Genomic DNA, 6797 nt, shown 5'->3' on the forward strand with positions numbered 1-6797 from the left:
CCACCAGTCCCTGAGCTCGCCTCAAGATCAGGCCACACAGTCTCTCCAGCCTAGACCACCCTGGAAGGAGAGTGGGCCCCACCCTCCAAGGAACAAAAAAACGAAACAAAATCGCTTTCTGTTGTTTCTGCCTGATTCAGATTCAGCCTTGTTTACTGCAGGGTCTCTTTGTGTTGGAATTAGGTGTTCAGGGATGCTCTGCAGCTAATCTGGGTTGCGGGGAACCGAGCCCTGCGGTGTGAGGCTCTCTTCTGATACCCTCCACATTCTCGCAGCACAGACAACTCTCACCTCAAACTGCAGAGGTGGAACTAAAATCGCAATTTTCCCATTGAACACCCTGGCAGTGTGGCAGGAATTTCCGGGAAGCTGAGACACCAAGCTTTTTTTCAGTTGGACAGAGGCGCTTGGATCACTCCGGCATGGGGTCAGTCTGTTAAACCCGAGCCTCGTGAAGACAAAGTTCCACAATTAGCCAGTTAAAGCAAGCTTTATGTGATATACACTGGCTAGGTCCATACCAGAGAGTCCCACAGAACGGCTGCAAGCTGTGTCCAGGTGCACAAGGGTACGACACTTCAGGCTTTCTTCCAACGGTGAGGGGCAAGCACGCATCCTGACCGACTTCCTGCCTACGTATCTGCCACCTATGAGTGATCTAGAACATGCTGTGCAGCTGGGGCAGCCAACCTTGTTTATTCAAGTGAAAATACACGGACTTCAGCCCCCAGCTGGGCTCCAGGAAGTCCTCTGTTCTTGGGCAAGTGGGGCTCACTGACTGACCGAGCCCTTATGCTTCAGATTCTGCCGCCTCTCACTAGCCAGGAGACAGGAAGCAGGAGAGGAGGAAGTACAAGTGCAGGAAAGTGTACATGACAGGAACAGGCTGAGCAGCATTAAAATTCAATTACCCCAAAGCCAGGTCTTCAAAAACAAACAGTTACCCCACCTCCACAGTGCCTCAAGCTCTGGCACTGGTACAAGGGGGCAGGGGACCAGCCAAACAGAACTGCCTTGCCTTTGGGTGCAGGCTGAGAGGATCACAGGAAAAACACCCTGAACTTGACTTGACCCCAACACCCGGACCAAGAGACAGAAACCTACCAAGCCCTGGGTTTTCCACAGAAACCCACCAAGCCCTGGACAGGAAAACCTACCAATTTCTGCACTTGCCCAAGCTCAGGAATTGAAATCCTGCCACTCCTCACCCTGGAAATTTCCACCTTGGAGAGCTTCCCCACTTCCACACCCCAAGAAACCCTACAAACCTTTCCTTCTGCTCAGTTCTTTGCTGCTTCCTCCTGGGTGCTGGGGATGCCTCATTTGCATGGAGAGGAACTACAGGTGCTGGCAGGACATGTTCTGAGACCTGGCACCAGGCTACATGACTAGCCCGAGGGTGACAGAGCTGGGGTCACAAGGCCATGGGCACCAGGCATGCAGCCCCAGAACACGGAGGGGCTGATCCTGACTCCTGCCAGTTTCAGGATGAGGTTTTCTAGCTTTGGACACATCTCAAGCTCAGTCTTGCCCCAGGCCAGTTCTCCCGGCTCATTTGCTTTACATCCAACAGCCACTCTCTCTCCACTGTCTCAGGGGAAGCGCAGCCTCTTATCCTGACTTCTTAAGAAGGCATCTCAGCTGGTGGAGGGGGGCGGTGGCCCTTGTCTATAATCCCAGCACTTGGAAGGCAGAGGTAGGTGGATCTTTGTGAGTTCCAAAACAGCCAGCAATGTTACACAGAGAAAACCTGTCTTAAAAATAAAAACAAACAAACAAACAAACAAACAAACTCCCAACAAGACAGGAAAGACACTTACTTCAAACGGGACGAATGCAGATGGCCAACTCACTATGAATGTAACATGTATAGAACTTATTATTCTCATGATTGTTACATGCTTCTCCCTGCTGTATGTAGTTTGTTTTATACATGTGTAATAAAATAAAATTATTTTTTTAAAAAGCCAGCCATGATGGCACATGCCTTTAATCCCAGCACTTAGAAGGCAGAGGCAGGTGGATAGCTGTGAGTTCGAGGCCAGCCTGGTCTACAAAGAGAGTCTAGGACAGCCAAGGCTACACAGAGAAGCCTTGTCTCAAAAACAAACAAAAAACAAACCCTACTCAGATCTAGCTAACGGACAGGACATTCTCCACAGTTGACATGAACTCTGGTGCCCCATATTTGACCATTTCCCCTTGGTGGGAAGGTCTGATGACACTCAGAGAAGGAGTAAGCAGGCTACCAAGATGAGACTTGATAGCCTGTGACCATATAGTGGGGGTGGAGGTCTCCCTCGGTCATAGACTTCGGGGAGAGGAATAGAGTGAAAGCGGGAGGGAGGGAGGAACGGGAGGATACAAGTGACTGGATAATAATTGAGTTGTAATCTGAATAAATAAATTAATTATTTTTAAAAAGAATCTTCCGCTGGGCGTGGTGGCACACGCCTTTAATCCCAGCACTCGAGAGGCAGAGGCAGGCGGATCGCTGTGAGTTCGAGGCCAGCCTGGACTACAAAGTGAGTCCAGGACAGCCAAGGCTACACAGAGAAACCCTGTCTCGGAAAACAAAACAAAACAAAAAAAAAAAAAAAAAAAGAATCTTCCACACCCCATTTACTTGTCCTTTAATTTTTTGTTTTTGTTTTTGTTTTTGTTAGCATAACATGCCATGAGCCCACTGAGGGGCTGGAGATGGCAGTTACAGGGAAGGTGTGGAGCTTTCTCAGGCAGAGGACAGGCCAGGGGTAATCAAGTTTACAATGTGTCAAATATTTGCAAAGAGTCCACTGAGAAGGCTACTAGTAGGCTGAAGCAGGAAAGGTTGTCGTACATGGACAGCTACCTCGGCGGCTGCAGCAGGCTTTCTGAGTCAGGAAAGGTGCCGGTTTCCACTGAGCAGTAGGCTGAAACAGGAATAGTCACCCTGGACAGCTCCCGCTGAGGCGGTAGGAAAGTCGGCTGAGCGGCTGGAGAGATGGCTTGGAGCTTAAGAGCACTGTCTGCTCTTCAGAGGTCCTGAGTTCAATTCCCAGCAACCACATGGTAGTTCACGAGCATCTATAATGTGATCTTGTTCCCTCTTCTGGCGGGAAGGCATACATACAGGCAGAATACTGTATAAATACATCTTTAAAAAAAAAAACAAAAAAAAACCAAACCCTAACCCAGCAGGAGGAATTAATTCTACTCTAGGTAGATCATGTTTAGCCAAGCAAGAAGAGTCAATTCTTGTTCTAAGTTCGCTGCATTTAGGTAGTTAGACAAAGCATTTTGAGCTGATGGCTGGGTCTTACGGTAGGGGAACTTTTGGGAACTTTCCACGGAACATAGCAGGGTGTTTTGGTTTAACTCTGACAGAACATCATACACTTATCTTTACCTCAAGCAGAACGTGAGCTTCTTATCTACTGTGATATTCTAAGCAGCAAGTGCGGAATTACTGAATGGTAAGTAAAGGCTGTTCTTGTGTGAGGTAGGAGGAGCCGAGAACTCGAACTCAGTTTCACCTTATGCTCAAAATGGAGACTAAAGATGATAAAAATGGCTTTAGTCATGCTAAAGACAAAAGCAGGTGTTAGCAGAGGCGCTACAGTTTTGCTAAAAACTAAAGTAGGTTTCAATAGAGGTGTTATCATAATGCAGAAAGTTTAAGTAGGCTACAGCAACTCTGTGCCTGGTCTTTACCACAGGTTTTCCTCTCAGTTTATCCATGATCTCCAGTGTGTGGCTCAGACCATCCTCATCCGTCAAGGTCAGATAGATTCACAGAACTGATGAGGGTTAGATTTACTAGTAACAGAGATGTTACAGTCCCAGCACAGCTGCTTAAACCATACAGACACCAGTCTCAGTGAGATATTGATTGACCATGATCAGGGACACAGAGTGGACTTGGGAGCCAAACTGTGACCATGACTCAATCTCAGAGTGAGCTTTTAAAGGAAAAAAATCATAACCAAGCAGGAAGACATAATTCTACCCCAGGTACCTTGTGACTAGGTAGCTAGACCAAGCACTTTAGCTGACCTTTAAGCTGATTGGCTGGGATATCGGGCAAGGGAACTTGGGGACTTTTCAGCTCCCTACCTTTCTCATGAGAAAGGAACACAGCAGGACATTGTGGTTTAGCTCAAGCAGAATACACATTTATCATGGTTTAGCTCATGCAGAATACACATTTATCATCCCTGTCATTGTTTTATTCTATATATGTCAGAAGAGGGCATCAGACCCCAGCATAGATGGTGTGGTTGCTGGGAACTGAACTCAGGACCTCTGGAAGAGCAGTCAGCGCTCCTAACCACTGAGCCATCTCCCCAGGCCCCGCTGTTCTACTCTAAGCAGCAAGTGTTGATTTAAGAGCTAGGGAAGACAAAATGGCTGTTCTTTTTTTTTTTTTTTTTTAAGATTTATTTATTATTATTATGCATACAGTGCTCTGCCTGCATGTACATCTGCAGGCCAGAGGAGGGCATCAAAATGAAAGACCCCCGAAGGGAGACCCTCACTCAAGCCTCGGGATGGCGTGCACCCAAAGATACACAAACGACCGTCTTGCTGTAAACACACGAGGTAGTTTATTGGCGGAGCTCCGGGTCGACACGTATCTCACGCAGGAGACAGAGGGGTCGACCCAGAAGCCCAGGGGTTTGGGGTTTATATGGGCAAGGGTCGGGGGGAGTGGGAAGTTTTGGCGCGGCCACACACAATTGGTTGTTTCAAACATTTGAACATCAGCAAATTGCATAGGCAGATCTGGGGTAAGCTCAGACTTAATCATACGGGAACCGTCCTTGGTTCCTGTTTTTCTTGAAACCCGAGGGTAGATGTTTTATCTGAGCTGACAACACATCTGGTTAAACTCAAACCTGGAACATTGTATGCGGGCCTCAAAGAGGATTAAGCAAACACCATAAAATTGGATGAGGGGTCTTGGCTCATTACTCACTTGATCACGTCCGGTACCTGCTTCTCTCAGGAATTTGTCCTTGTGTATCCTCCCTATCTTTTATGGCCAGCCGGTCCCTGGAACACTCAGTAGGCCTTTGTCTCTTATCTCCGCATTCTTTGTGACTTATCATCTGGGACCTTGGGCTAGCATACCTGTCGACCTGCACTTATGACTTAGAGAGCTCTGCTGTTCTGGTTGCTTTAATGCTAATTAAAATTTTTCCCTTTCAATATCACGTTATAGATGGTTGTGAGCCACCATGTGGTTGTTGGGAATTGAATAATTGAACTCAGGACCTCCGGAGGAACAATCAGTGCTTTTAACCACTGAGCCATCTCTCTAGCCCAAAATGGCTGTTCTTATGTTAGGTAGCAAGGCCTAGGTATGTCCAGGCATGTCTCATGTTGGTGGGCTCCAGCAGAGAGAGGTGGCCTTTGTCTCTTCCTTGAGGAGGAATGCAGGTTTTTTTTTTTTGGTTGTTTTTTTGAGACAGGGTCTCTCTGTGTAGCCTTGGCTGTCCTGGGCTCACTTTGCAGACCAGGCTGGCCTCGAACTCACATTGATTTGCCCACCTCTGCCTCCCAAGTGAGTGCTGGGAGTAAAGGTGCGTGCCACTATGCCAGGCCTCTGGAATGCAGTTCTTATGTTCACCAGTCAGGTGTAGTAAAAGATAAGATCTGACGACTCCAGGCGGATCTCCAAAGACAGAAGGAAGAGCTCGGAGCCTCTGGTCAGCGCATGTGGACGGTCAGTCCGACGGGAGCCACCCTCCTTCACAGCCCTCCTCCTTCCTTTCTTTATCCTACTAATCACACCTTGCCTCATAAACTTCCTGTTCAGATTCTTCAACAACAAACCCAAAAGATTTCTAACCAGACTTTTACTTTTTAAAAAGTCTATTTACTGCAGTGATGTTTTGCCTGCATGTATGTCTGTGTGGGTATCAGATCTTGGAGTTACAGATAGTTGTGAGCTGCCATGTAGGCGCTGGGAATTGAACCCTGGTCTCCACACTGCTGAGCAGCTTCCCCAGCCCTCTAACCAGGCTTTTAATCAGGTCCCTATTACAGGAAGACCAGCCCCTAGCTTTGGAGCCAGAAGCCTGAAGCGCGGAAAGATGCCCTGACAGTCATTATCAGAGTTGCTCAGGGAGCGCCCCCCCCCCCCCCCCCAGTCAGCAGGAAGCATTCTTATGATAATGCCGCCCCTTCTAACCCCTCTCCAGCCTCCTGAAGCCACTCCAAGGGGAAGGTGGCTCAGCCAAAGCTGCCTGCGCCTGGGGAGGTCTTGTAAGACCCGGGAGGCTAGGTCCTACCTCCAGGGGCCCAATCAGAGTCCAGTCCAATGCAAAAGCAGGGGATGGTTTATTGATCCGTTGCGACAGGGCCTACCAAGCTCTATTGAGCTGGAGACGCCCGCATGAGCAAAGCTTGGGTCTTTTATACCCATACAGATGCAGAATTAAGTAGAGTTGTTGGACCATGATTGGGTCTTAAGAATGCCCTTTAAAATGATTGGTTACTAGTTGTTTATCCCTGAGGGAGCAAGAGCTCAGCGTGGTACATCATGTGCTGTCAGGTGTTGGGGCAGGTATGAGGGTGTGGTTTTTCTCAGAAAGTATAGAACAGCCCTCAGGGCCACCTAGGAAAGTACTGAGTGGCCAGGGTTGAAAAACAACTTTTCTATCTTTTCAGTCTTCCTGTCCTGACCCATGGAGGGGGTGAGAAACCCCCATTACTCCCTGAGCAGGAAAACCTACCAGACCCTGAATTCCCAAGCTGAGCTCTTGAAATTCCACCAATCTTCATCCTAGAAATCGCTGCCCCTTAAGAAACCC

Source organism: Acomys minous (assembly GCF_964271855.1).
Source record: "Acomys minous genome assembly, chromosome: 13".
NCBI lineage: Eukaryota > Metazoa > Chordata > Mammalia > Rodentia > Muridae > Acomys > Acomys minous.